Source organism: Pseudophryne corroboree, chromosome 2, assembly GCF_028390025.1.
Source record: "Pseudophryne corroboree isolate aPseCor3 chromosome 2, aPseCor3.hap2, whole genome shotgun sequence".
NCBI classification, from domain to species: Eukaryota; Metazoa; Chordata; class Amphibia; order Anura; family Myobatrachidae; genus Pseudophryne; species Pseudophryne corroboree.
In genome coordinates, this window is record NC_086445.1 from 711,461,476 (window position 1) to 711,476,333 (window position 14,858).

Consider the following 14,858-nt stretch of genomic DNA (forward strand, 5'->3'; position numbering starts at 1 on the left):
GTGGACCCCCAGGCAGTGGGGTCCACCGGTGGTTTCCCCTGTACCCCTGTGGGCCAGTCCAAGCCTAGGCTGCAGTATCCTGTGGTGGGAACCATCTGTCAATCTCAGCTCTCCAATGAATAGATGCTGTGTGCATGCACTCTGCATATGTTCATGGGAGGCAGAGAGACTGGGGGATGTCAAAAGTCAAAAATATTATAGGCACACTCATCACGTACAAACATCACACAGATGGCCTCCGTGCAGGTGCTTGTTCTGCCGTGCATACACATACTTCCAAGCTATGTATAATCGCTCACGCGGTCTTGCGTGTTAGCACGAGTTATGAGTAAATATGGTAACATATGCATTCGCACAGAAAAGCCACAAAAACCATATTCAATATTTTACCCATATAGTGCATAACTCACGAACAGTCTGTACATCCTTCAATAGCTAGTCACTGTGCACACACAAACTAATCAAACCACTCATATGCATATAAAGGTGATTCACAAACAGTGTCTTGAATGTATCAGACTGTCTTGTTTACGCAAAGCTTTGTAATCATGGAACATGGACCCTGACTCTATGGGAAAAGGTAAATACCATTGTTTGCCCCCCATTGTTCTAGAGTTGTCCAGTATCTGTTGAAGACAGCAGATACTGGACTGTCATTGTTTTACTAGAAGCCAGGACAAACAAGAAGATGATAAAGCTAAATATTTATCGTATATAATACCCTTTATGAGGTCTAAGAACACTGTACGCTAACTACGTATGAAGTACCGCAAGAGTACGCACGTTGCGTAACGATCGCTTAGCTGTGGTCGAGACGCTCAAGCGTTACGTTCGCTCACGGCCAAGAGATCACTGGCAGGCACGCTATTGGCTGCCGACTACCGTAATGATTCGCTATAGCGATGCGACCGCTCGAGACCACGAGGAGATCACCAGCGGTGCATACGCTCACAATGTAAAACCTTTATATCTAAACCATAAACAGTGTATTATGCAGTAAACCCTTTGTGTAGTGATATAGTGTAAATGCAACACAGTATAACCTTACTAGCTTAAAAGCAGTTTGAGCGTCACCGACGCTCTGAGAATACTTAACTCTATAAGAAATACACAGATACCTGGGCTTAGGGTCCAACGCCTAACATATATATATTTTGAATGATATACTTGCAAAAGAATTAATACAAATACAAATCATACACTACAATATAACATAGACTAACTAACCAGGTAACTACACAGTGAATACAATACAATTAAGTTTAAGAGAAAAATGAGAGAAAGAGAAGAGAGAGAAAGATATGGCCCATAATAACAAGAGAGAAACAGTATGATTACGGAGAAAAACTTACGCACAAAGGAAACGATCGCATGCGCCTCTGGACATCCAGCTCCCGATTTTCAGCAATGATAACCGTTGAAGAGTAAGAGCTGGATGTGATCGGCCTTTCTATTTATGCCCCACACACAATGCAATTCAATGGTCCCTACAATCTCATTGTTCATTGGACACAGGAATTCGGCCTTGCATCATAACAAAAGGTCATAGGTTGATTCATACAGGTGGGCTGTGACTATTTCCAACCGCTCAGGTGGGAGGGAAACTGGGTTTCCCGCCGCATGGGTAATAAAGTGCAAATAAAGTAAATGTTCATAAACTTCTTATGTCCATAACTATTCGCACGAGCGATTGATCTGCTTCAAACCAACACCGGAATATTTCTAATTAAATATTCTTCCGATGGATACTAAACACCACTGTATTACTCCTGTCTGACCCTTCGTATCAAACAAAGAGGGATTTCTCTGTTCATGAACATTCTATATTAACCAAACTTTCAGAATCTATCAAAGGGACCATGATCTACAAAATACATTATATAGTGAAAATATGTAACGATTGAGTCGCACGCTACGATCACATAAACTCTACCGTAAATACGCATACCGTGCGCCTGCGGGTGACCGCGACTGTGAGTATGCGCACGTACGGGAGAGCGTACGCATGCGCAGCACGGACCTGTGTGAGGTGCAAATATGGTAGTGTGCATAGAGATATTTTTCTGACTTTGACAGTACACCCTTTGGCAGTCAACAATAACTGCCTCTTCCTGAAAACATTTCAAAAAGAGAAAAATATATGTTAGGGGTTAATACATTTACATGGTTGGGTAAGGGAGGAGAGGAGATGGTAGGAAAAGGGTATGACCTAGTGAGATAGCAGAAGCATGTGTGTATGAATCCGTGCTTGGGGGTCATGTATCATCGTGCCGTACGTGTTTTAAATCAAGCTTCGAGGTATTGCGAAGTATACATTTGAATTCCTTCTTATCCCGTGGTACGGGTCTGTGGATGGGCTGTCAAACTTTACCGAGCTCTTTTCGGCTTTGGTTGTAACAAAATGGGGGAGCACATTTTAGTTGATGATACATGAATGGGGGAGATATGTGATTGCTGATATCTGTGCCTGTATTCCCTATCGACTATGTGTGTCATTACCTGAGGGTTGTAGAAATGAAGAAAAGACATAATTACGGTAAATGCGGTGGTATTCTATGTCAGGTAAATGTACATTCGTCGATTGAGGTCTTGTTTGGTGTCTGTTGAATGCAGTCTTCTTTGTGCTTTTGCTCATAAGGTGCGAGCAAAGCTGATCCATGTCCATAGATTTACAAAAGTGTTGGGCTAGCGTAATTTTAAAATTTCTAGGGAAACTGGGGATCCATGGCATAGTTCATCAAAAATCTGTGTATCAGGTTGTCAAAACTTCTTCTTTAATCCCTCTGTTGTCTGTATATCGGCTCATCAAATTCCTCGTCCAAGTGGGTCTTGTTACCTTGGAGAAAACGGAAAAACAGGTGAAAGAAACGGACCGTAGAAATCGCATTTTCATCACATCATTGTTTCTACATTTGGGTCATAAATCAAGTCCATTGGAATTACAGTTTCCTCACTCCTTAAACTCATTACCCTAGTACGATGATTGCACTTCATTAAAGCCTGACCGCATCTAAATATCAATCCAATCGATATGACAACACCTAAGATACATAGGAGAAACTTCCCAACATCCATTATGACTCCTTGAGCCCAGTCTCCTAAACCAGAAAACCAATTTCGCGGGTTCAACCATGACACCCAACCAGTCAGCTCATTACCTACAGCAGCAAGAGTGAGATTGTGTCTCCTGCGAAATTCCCACTTCAATTGGAGAATATCGTCCATCTTTTGGTCTATGACCTCGACCGGATCCTCGGTGCTATTCGTAATATATGTGCAACATTTCACGCCGTATTGTGTTGCCAGTGTGACACAATATCCGCCTGTCACTGCTGTGAGGTAATTGAGAACCATTCTATGCTGTACCAGTTCTGTTTTGTAAGCTTGAAGTTCCCTTCCAGTATACCTAAATGTGTCATCATACATTTCAGTGATATTGTCTAACAAATTTGCGAGTGCCGATATGTATTTATAATTCAGCACTCCTCTAGCGGTGCGGGTGAAATCTAACGTGATTAAGAATTGAATCCCGGTGGATTCACTTATCAGATCAGAGGCCGGATGCTCTGTCTTCTCTATCAGGTGCCTTTTAACAACGTGCTCGTAATGGGTGTGAGTATAAGGAGCTTGGGCACCACGGTGTATGTCTTTCATTTTGTCATGTGATACAGTCATTACTTCAGGCAGTACTTTTCCAATATAACACAATCCTTCAGAGTTTGGGGCAAGCCACTTGTACGCCTTTCTCCCGCATATGAAATATGCATCATCGGGGAGAACATATGGGACGGAGTAGGACATAACCATATTACACACCTTCCATGTGAAATCTCCTAACCCTAATTCTTCCATCTGCTTAGTACACGTATCAGGTTGTATGATATGTGCACAGTATCCTGGTGATACCTCTCCAACTCTAGTAATCCTATTTCCTAAGGTATACCTATACCGGAAAGATTTTCCTCTACTGGCTATGTGGCGTACAAGCTCTGTATCTGTAGGCATTCTATCTGCTCTATGCGAAAAGGTCATGGTTTGATTACTCCATGACACTTCCCAATTTCCCGGCTTTCGGGGATTGGAGATGTTAAAACATAATAGGGACCTATCCACATGGTATTGGTGGAGCTTCAAACTAGGAGGACTGGAGATATTAAACCTCCTGTCCACCGGTCTCCCACCACTTAACTCAAGTACCTCCCCTATCGTTAAAGGAAATGGTACTAGCCCTGATTTGCTATGACCTTGAGGTACTTGAGAGCATACCCAACAATCTGTTTTATTTAACACACTACCCACTAAGGAGTGATAGTCACTCAATGGATGCCGGTCCATATGGATATTAAAACTGGATTGGCATTTCTTTATGCACCCATCCTCAATGACATTGTTACAGAGCCGACAGATACAGTTTTCTTCAGCTAACAATCCTTCACAATTCCTTCTATGGTCAATGCTATCGGATCGTTTTCTGATACTCGCCTTTACTTGTTGGTTAAGTTGTTCTTGGAAAACTACGCCTCCATCTTTATCATCAGAACCCATTCCAGAACCTCTCTCGACCTCCATGGTACTCTCGCCGGAACAGACTGCTCTGGTCAACATCATGGTCAACAGGAAAATCCGGATCACATTCTCTTGGGGCAAGTCCATCTTGTTGGAGGAAACGGAGAAGTATGAGAAGGGGGGAAAAATAATTTGAGGGAGAGGGGATGGGAAGTGGAGAAAAACAATAAAAGGGAACAGGGGATCGACAACTGCTTTTGATCTTGTGGTTCTCGATGCTCAGGTGCCGCCTTAGTCCTCCTGGAACAGACACTCTAGTGATACAACCTCTACCGTCTGTTCCTTATCACAGGACTTCTCTGGATCAACGACCTTCTTACAGTGGGACGAATGAACCCAAGTCTCTCTCTCAGCAACCTTCAATGCTGTAGTGCTAGTCAATAAGACCTGGTATGGTCCTTCCCATCTGTCAATAAGGCAACCTGAGCGTAGAAAATTCCGTATCATTACATAATCCCCAGGTTCAATGTCATGACAATTACTATCTGGTAAATCAGGAATCACTAACTTCAGATTATCATTTTGATTCCTTAACTGTTTACTCATGTTAATCAAGTATTTTACAGTCACTTCATTGTTACACTTCAAATCATCCTGAGGGTTAATCATAACATGCGGTTGTCGACCAAACAAGATTTCAAAGGGAGACAGATTAAGAGGGGACCTGGGAGTGGTTCTGATGCTGTACAGTACAATGGGTAAAGCTTCTGGCCATGTCAATCCTGTCTCTGCCATCACTTTACTCAGTTTATTTTTAATAGTGCTGTTCACTCTTTCCACTTTCGCACTCGCCTGTGGACGGTATGGAGTGTGCAGCTTGCTATCAATTCCCATCAATTTACACATTCCTTGAAAGACATCACCTGTAAAATGGGTACCCCTATCACTTTCGATAATTCTAGGGATACCATATCTACATACAAATTCCTGCACAATTTTCTTAGCAGTAAACATAGCGGTATTTGTGGCCGCCGGAAATGCTTCGACCCAATTTGAGAAAACATCTATACAAACAAGTACATATTTCAAATTTCGTCAAGGGGGTAATTGAATGAAGTCAATCTGTATTACCTGGAAAGGGCCGCCGGCAGGTGGGATATGGGATGGTTCTGTAGGTATTGCCTTTCCAATATTCTTTCTCAAACAGGTAAGGCATGACATGGCTCTTTTACTCGCATGAGAGGAGAATCCTGGGGCGCACCAATATGCTCTTACCAACTTGCACATCCCTTCCTTGCCTAGATGAGTCAGCCCGTGAGCTGCTTCAGCCAAACATGGAAGATATGCTCTGGGGGCCACTGGTTTACCATGTCCATCCGTCCAGAGTCCTGAGGACTCCTGGCCATATCCCTTTGCCTTCCAGACTGCCTTTTCCTGTGTGGAACACAAATTTTGCATTTCACACAACTTCTGTGTGTTGATGGTATTAAATACCATCAATTGTGTGGTGTCTGTCTGTCTGGGGGTAGCAGCTGCTAATTTAGCAGCTTCGTCTGCTCGGCTGTTACCAAGCGATACTGGGTCTTGGCTATATGTATGTGCTTTACATTTGATAACAGCCACTCTGTCGGGTTCCTGTATCGCTGTTAGAAGCCTTTTTATGTGAGCTGCATGCGCTACCGGTGTACCAGCTGCCGTCATGAAATTTCTGAGGCGCCATAGGGCTCCGAAATCATGGACTACCCCGAATGCGTATCTAGAATCGGTGTAGATATTGGCTGATTTGCCCTTAGCCAATTCACATGCTCTGGTTAGGGCGACCAGTTCAGCAACCTGGGCTGAGTGAGGTGGGCCTAGCGGTTCCGCTTCTATGGTGCCTTGGTCATCTACGACTGCGTATCCAGTACACAAGTCTCCCGAGTCTGACTGTCTATGACAACTACCGTCCGTGTAGAACGTAAGTTCTGCATCTTCCAGTGGGTTGTCACTGATGTCAGGCCTTGCGGTAAAATTTTGGGTCAAATATTCCATACAATCATGAGTGTCTTCCTTTGTATTAAAACCTCCTTCCCCACCACTCTCATCCTCCACCCTTTGTGCCTGTCCAGGCACACCTGGGAGATATGTTGCAGGATTTAATGCACTGCATCTCCTTATGGTGATGTTTACGGGGGCCATTAGTGCCAATTCCCATCTTGTAAACCGCGCTGATGAGACGTGCCTGGTTTGGGCAGAATTTAACAAGGCTGACACTGCATGTGGTGTATGAATTGTGAGGTTGTGACCTAGCACGACGTCTTCGCTTTTCGTTACTAGCAATGCTATCGCAGCAACGCTTCGCAAGCATGTGGGGAGGGATCGCGCTACCGTGTCTAGCTGAGCGCTGTAATATGCTACTGGCCTGCTGGCATCACCGTGCTTTTGGGTTAGTACGCCTGCCGCGCAACCAGCACTTTCTGTTCCGTATAGTTCAAAGGGTTTCCCATAGTCCGGCATACCTAATGCTGGTGCCTGCGTTAGGCACTGTTTAAGTCTCTCAAATGCTGCCTCAGACTCGTCTGTATGCGAAATCCGATCAGGTTTGTTTGAGGAGACCATCTCCTGCAAAGGTAACGCTAAAATGGAAAACCCTGGGATCCAATTACGGCAATACCCACACATTCCTAAAAATGTTCTGATCTGTTGCTGGGTTTGTGGCAGAGTCATGTCTCTAATTGCTTGAATTCTATCAGCGGTCAGGTGTCTCAGTCCTTGTGTTAAACAGTGTCCCAAATATTTTACCTTAGTTTGGCATAATTGCAACTTGTCTTTGGAAACCTTGTGTCATGTGTCTGAAAGATGAAACAGGAGCTGTTTCGTATCCTTCAGGGATGCCTCCAATGAATCAGAACACAGTAGTAGATCATCCACGTACTGTATTAATACTGATCCACTCACTGGTTGGAAAGACTGTAAACAATCATGCAAAGCCTGAGAAAATATACTTGGGCTATCTATGAATCCTTGTGGTAATCGAGTCCATGTGTATTGGACTCCTCTGTATGTAAATGCAAACAAATATTGACTGTCAGGGTGCAGAGGTACCGAAAAGAAAGCGGAGCAGAGGTCAATAACAGTGAAAAATTTCGCAGTGGGAGGGATTTGCATTAGGATGACAGCTGGATTTGGCACTACGGGGAACTGGCTCTCAACTATTTTGTTAATCCCCCTTAGATCCTGCACTAGCCTGTAACCCCTCCCCCCACTCTTTTTCACAGGGAAGATGGGACTATTAGCAGTGCTGGACGTTCTTACCAGAATGCCCTGTTGTAGCAAGCGCTCTATTACTGGGTAAACTCCTAACTCCACCTCTGGCTTCAGAGGGTACTGTGGGATTTTTGGAGCTATCCTACCATCTTTTACTTGTACAACTACCGGAGCTACATTTGCCATTAATCCAGTGTCCTGTCCATCTTTTGTCCAAAGTGACTCTGGTATCTGAGATGTCATTTCTTCTACTTGGGAGGGAGTCCTATTTGTCATAATGGTATGTGACATTAATTTTGACGGGGAGTCTAACATGTCTCGTACTTCCTGAGCGTGATTCTCAGGTATGTCCAAGAATACACCTTCAGGAGTACAATAAATGACGCACCCCATTTTACACAGTAAGTCTCTTCCCAGGAGATTGGTCGGTGCCGATGCAGCCAGCAAAAAGGAATGCTTGGTATGTAACGGCCCTACTGTAATCTCGGCTGGTTTGCTAACAGGGTAGTGCTGGACTACTCCCGTTACCCCTATGGCTGGAATTGTCTTACCAGTGGTTCTCATGCCCACTGTCGAATTTATCACTGATTTGGCCGCCCCTGTGTCTACAAGAAAGTTTAATGATTTACCAGCTACATTGATTGCAATTTCTGGTTCACTTCCAAGACTTGCAATCAATTTTACTGGCTGCAGATTACAGGTATGGCCACACCCCTATTGGGTATGGTGACCTCCCTGAATCCCGCTGGCAGCAACTACTTGTGAGGGAGTTAGCTGGGAACTACCAGAGGTTTGCCAATCTCTGTTTGGGGGGTATCTTTTTGTTTCCCCTGCATGTGGCTCATAACTCCGTTTCTGCGGACCTTGCTCCCAATGTCGTGTGTCGTGTCGTTGTCTAGGGGGTTGATAAGATTTTTGTACATTTCTCGATCTACAGTCTCGTGCAAAGTGTCCCTGTCTGTGACAAAAATAACATGTTACCACATTTGACTTACCCACAGGGTTTGGTGATGTTAACACAGGCTGTTTTGTGGTCAGGGCCTGTATACTTACTGCCATTAACTTATCACTTTGTTGTTCCCTGTGTCTGGTGATGTTCCTATCGTGATCAATAGCAGCCTCTCTCAAAGTAGCCACAGACAGACCTCGCCAACATGGTTGTGTGGTCTGTACCCTAGTCTTTAATGATTCTTTTAAACCATCCATCAGTACCGATACTGCTACTTCTCGATGGTTTATGTTTGTTTTAATGTCCTCTATGCCTGTGTATTTTGCCATTTCTGATAATGCTCTGTGAAAATACTCTGCAGCTGTCTCTGACTCCTTCTGTTTAATGGAGAATATCTTGTTCCATCTGACTACCGCTGGGAAATACTCTTTTAACTGTAAGCTTATTCTTTTTACATTATCTTTGTTGTACACATCTGTAAGAGGTACATCCTGATCTAATCCGCAATCAGCTAAAAATTGAGTTGCGTCAACATTGGAGGGTAAACATGCTCTCAGCAATATCTGCCAGTCTTTATTGTTGGGCTCTACAGTGTTACCTAAGTCTCTGATGTATTTTTGACTGGCAACTAAGTCTTTTCTAGGGTCAGGGAATTCAGACACTATGGTCCTTAATTCCATTCTGGAAAATGGGCTATACATGGCAATGTTCCTCACAGGGGTGACTCCTGATGTGTCAGTTTTCCCATTTGGAACAGCTATTACCCTAACAGGAGTAACTCTAACAACATCACTCTGTGTGGGTTCTACAGCCTGTGGTGAAATGGCTTCAGCATAGTGTATGGTGCCGTACTTACCTGTAGATACGACCTCACCTATCCCTCCGCTAGGGGCCCTTGTTACTAATCTCGTGGGTGGAGCTGTGCCTACTGTGGTCTCTGCTATGGTGGCTGCTAGAGAGAGCGCTGAAATTGTTGCCGATTCGTCTTCTTGATCACACTCCTGAGGAAAGTTCAAAACAGGGTACAACTTGCACGGGTTAATACTTGCATTGGTTAATTGGTTAACATTATCTTTAACATTTACACAGTTGCTAAGTGTTTGTGTGTTACACCTTAGTGCGTCATTCTCTCCCATTCATCACATAAAGCTTCTGTGTGACTTCCGTATTTCTCACACATTACATACCTTGCCGACCCAATTGGTCGGTTCACTGAATCAACCCGAACCGAGGTTGATCGCCCCCTACCTGAACAAGTGGCCCCCATAGTTCGAAGGTGTTGCTTTATTCAACCAACCCTTACGCAAACCAAATGTCCAAAATAGGCTGACGGTGGCGGTTTACCGAGTACCCCACTCACTCGCCCACGCCGACCAATACGACCTGATCACACCGATATGGTGCTGGCGTACTCGACCTAGGGCCCCTGCGACCTGAACCTCTATTTACTGGAACCTGTGAGGGTGATCCGAAGAACACTTACTCTTTCCAGTAACTATTGGTTGCTGGATAGTTCCTGAGTGAGCAGCGAACTTCCCTTAAAATAAAAAAAATTACACAAATCACGTTAGAATGTACAAATAGCATTTATGACCTTCGTACACAAATAGTACCGGTCAGGTTTACTAATGTACACAATTACGTGCGGTACAATCGTTCAGCACATAAGCAACTAATCTTATGTACGGAGCGACCAGTGGAATCGAAAATTGCGGCTGCGAATTCCTTCAGCAAGAGCTTGTATGGCCTATATGGGTGTTGCACCAACCCTTTCTTGGTGTTGTGCCTGTGGACTGTATTGCGGACTTCCTTGTCTGCTGTACCTGAACCTGTTGGTCTGCTATGACCTCCTGGTCTGTTACAGTATGACCTCCTGGTCTGCTACACTCTAATGCTCAAATTGTATGTTTTAACCAGGGATGCCTCCCTAGCCACCATGTACGTCACTTACACGCATGTACCTCACGAGAACTCGACTTTTCTTGTGGTTCAACCTTTAAAATTGTAAAGACAAACACTCATTCACCACATGTACACTTTTGTTTCTATTTCTATTTCTATTTCTATTTCTGCGCAGAAATTTCTCTTTAGACCAGATGTGTTACAAATTAGGAGAAGGATCTATTAATTTAAATTTCGAATTTAAAAAAAAAAAAATAGATTTGCGCGATTTATCGCCTGGCGTTATTTACCGCGTGGCGCTACTTATCGCGTTGAGAGGAGAGAAAAAAGACTTGTGATTTGAGTTACGTGGGCGTACCCGTACGCTCCGTTGCGTAATATACGCTGCGTGCGTCGGCCCTTGGATTGCGTACGCAAGTCTCAGTCTTTTGTTAGAGACACGTGTACGCAAAGCAAAGATCCACCGTAACACAATTTATACGTTTATCAATGTAGATGATCCTTTATCATCTACCGCGCACCACACTGACTTCGCCTTATCTCCCAGGCAAAACTGTGTGTTTGTCTATACTTTAACTATGTTACCTTTACCCTTAAACTATAAAATAGTGACAAATCTTTCTTAGCACGTTTATCAACTATATAATAGCGAACAGGAGAGTGATATACGAAAATACACGAATGAAAAGAAATGCAGATATGCGTGCGTGTGTACGCAAGACAGAAAAATAAACAGTTTTAAAAGAGACTAGCGTGTTGTTCTTACCTCCGGTTCCCGGATTCCTTCAGCACCCTTTACTAAGAGAAGCAGACGCTTATCCAAACAGCACTACGAGGAATATGATCTCCCGCCCTTTGCTGCTGGATAATGTCTGCTGAAATTACCTAGTGTAGATATGTGAAGGACAGGACGAGCCCGCAATTGATAAAGCTAAATATTCATCGTATATAATACCCTTTATGAGGTCTAAGAACACTGTACGCTAACTACGTATGAAGTACCGCAAGAGTGCGCACGTTGCGTAACGATCGCTTAGCTGTGGTCGAGACGCTCAAGCGTTACGTTCGCTCACGGCCAAGAGATCACTGGCAGGCACGCTATTGGCTGCCGACTACCGTAATGATTCGCTATAGCGATGCGACCGCTCGAGACCACGAGGAGATCACCAGCGGTGCATACGCTCACAATGTAAAACCTTTATATCTAAACCATAAACAGTGTATTATGCAGTAAACCCTTTGTGTAGTGATATAGTGTAAATGCAACACAGTATAACCTTACTAGCTTAAAAGCAGATTGAGCGTCACCGACGCTCTGAGAATACTTAACTCTATAAGAAATACACAGATACCTGGGCTTAGGGTCCAACGCCTAACATATATATATTTTGAATGATATACTTGCAAAAGAATTAATACAAATACAAATCATACACTACAATATAACATAGACTAACTAACCAGGTAACTACACAGTGAATACAATACAATTAAGTTTAAGAGAAAAATGAGAGAAAGAGAAGAGAGAGAAAGATATGGCCCATAATAACAAGAGAGAAACAGTATGAATACGTTGAAAAACTTACGCACAAAGGAAACGATCGCATGCGCCTCTGGACATCCAGCTCCCGATTTTCAGCAATGATAACCGTTGAAGAGTAAGAGCTGGATGTGATCGGCCTTTCTATTTATGCCCCACACACAATGCAATTCAATGGTCCCTACAATCTCATTGTTCATTGGACACAGGAATTCGGCCTTGCATCATAACAAAAGGTCATAGGTTGATTCATACAGGTGGGCTGTGACTATTTCCAACAGCTCAGGTGGGAGGGAAACTGGGTTTCCCGCCGCATGGGTAATAAAGTGCAAATAAAGTAAATGTTCATAAACTTCTTATGTCCATAACTATTCGCACGAGCGATTGATCTGCTTCAAACCAACACCGGAATATTTCTAATTAAATATTCTTCCGATGGATACTAAACACCACTGTATTACTCCTGTCTGACCCTTCGTATCAAACAAAGAGGGATTTCTCTGTTCATGAACATTCTATATTAACCAAACTTTCAGAATCTATCAAAGGGACCATGATCTACAAAATACATTATATAGTGAAAATATGTAACGATTGAGTCGCACGCTACGATCACATAAACTCTACCATAAATACGCATACCGTGCGCCTGCGGGTGCCCGCGACTGTGAGTATGCGCACGTACGGGAGAGCGTACGCATGCGCAGCACGGACCTGTGTGAGGTGCAAATATGGTAGTGTGCATAGAGATATTTTTCTGACTTTGACAAAGACAATAGCCTACACAAAACACAAGCCAGAAACCTTGCTTGTACAATAACTTGAAAAAACTTGACTAACAACTTACAGAAGTATATATACCAGACATATATATATCAGAGGTATAACATTTATAGCCTAAACTCATGGTAATATATGTATACTTCATACCTAATTGTAACAGCAGGAATGTGTGTGTGTACGTATGTGTATATGTATATATATATATATATCTTGAGGATAGAAATGGATAATCATTTCATGTGTGGGATCATATTGTTCAGGGTCACATAAACAGTAATCCAGTGGGTATGAGGATATTGTCGCATATTGCAGCAATAAGTTATTAGTAATACCAGATTTATGTATGATTAATGTGGTGGGTTTAACTGGTCATGGGGCGGGAACACAGATGTAAACAACAGTAATCACATCTCAAGACTTAGCCATCGCCCACCGCTTCAGCTGCCCAATGATCCCCAGTGCACAGGATATGTCCCACCCCCGAAACAATGGAAGAGGAGCATATAGTTTCTATTATTTCATGCTTTGGAATATTGTATAAAAGCCAAGCCTCCTGGCCGGTCAGACACATTCTCTGAAGGTCATCTATCTTGAATGACTGAGGACTGGAACCGGGTGGCGCTGGCGAAAAAAACGTATGTATCATTGATTGTAGCCTGTATCTCTTATGTAATTGTATTATTGTTGTAACCCCCTGTTTAGTAAATAACTGTTGGTGAGTCGGATCCCAACATTTTTAATACAATTGGTGTCGTGTTCCTTTCCTGCTAGGGGTTATAAAGTGTATTCTGCCTCACGTGTAGCTACTCCGTGCTTACAGCGTGACGGTGTGCTTAAGCAACATGTACGCATCTGTTAGGGGTTACACACACACGCTTAGCGGTCGCATCGGCCTGCACAAATATAAGTTAAAGGTATTGCTTTTTCTTCCTGTAAGTTAATCAGCTTTCACAATTGGGGGCTCAGTCCGGTTTTTCACACACTTATGGGGGTATATTTACTAAGATTCGTAATGTTCAGAATTTGTTTGAAGTTGAAACACGACTGACATCGGTAGTGTGAATTTGCAACTTTTTGTTTTTTTTACGACTCATTTACTAAGAGTTCGTAATGTGTGTTTTCGTATTTTCCGATGTCGATGTCATTCGTAATATATTTTATGTGATCGCGGCCGACTATTGTTTTTGCGGCCGTATTTTGTTGAGCTTTTTACGAATTTGTATCTTTAATTTCCACGGCAGTGTTTTTGACCCTTCCCGGCCGCGATATTTTCTTACTTTCGTTTTCGTCACTCGTCCGTGATTGGTTGTGTTTGTCATGGAGGAGTGTCTGTGCTCATTAGTATAAAAACGCCCCCAACCAGCTGCACCTCGTGGGTTTAGCTAGTGGAGAGGTGAGAGGAAGTTGGTGTTTTGGAGTTGGTGATTTGTTGGTCGGTTTTGGAGGTTTCTTGCGATTGTTGAGTGCTGTATTGTGTGTGTAAGTAGTCTTGTGGTAATTGTTGTGTAGTCTCTTTAAAGTTTGTGTCATTTTTATTGTTTGTGCATTTTACTTTCAGTTTATTGTCATTGTTTGTTTGTGAGTGTGTGTGTGTGAGTGTGAGTGTGTGTGTGTGTGTGTGTGTGTGTGTGTGTGTGTGTGGTTGGTGTGCAGTGGTAGTGGAGGAGTGTGTTTTGTGTTTTTTTTTTATTAGTGTTATTTGTTGTTTGTCATTTTTAATGTCCCAGTCAGAGGTGAGTGAGAGGGAGGAGGTGAGTGAGAGGAAGGAGGTGAGTGAGAGGGAGGAAGTGAGTGAGGTGGAGGAGGTGAGTGAGGCGGAGGAGGTGAGTGAGGGGGAGGAGGTTAGTGAGTTGGAGGAGGGTGAGGTTGCTGCTGTGGCCTCGAGTGATAGTGACAGTGATGGTGGTGTTGCTCCGCAGCCACGCACCACTA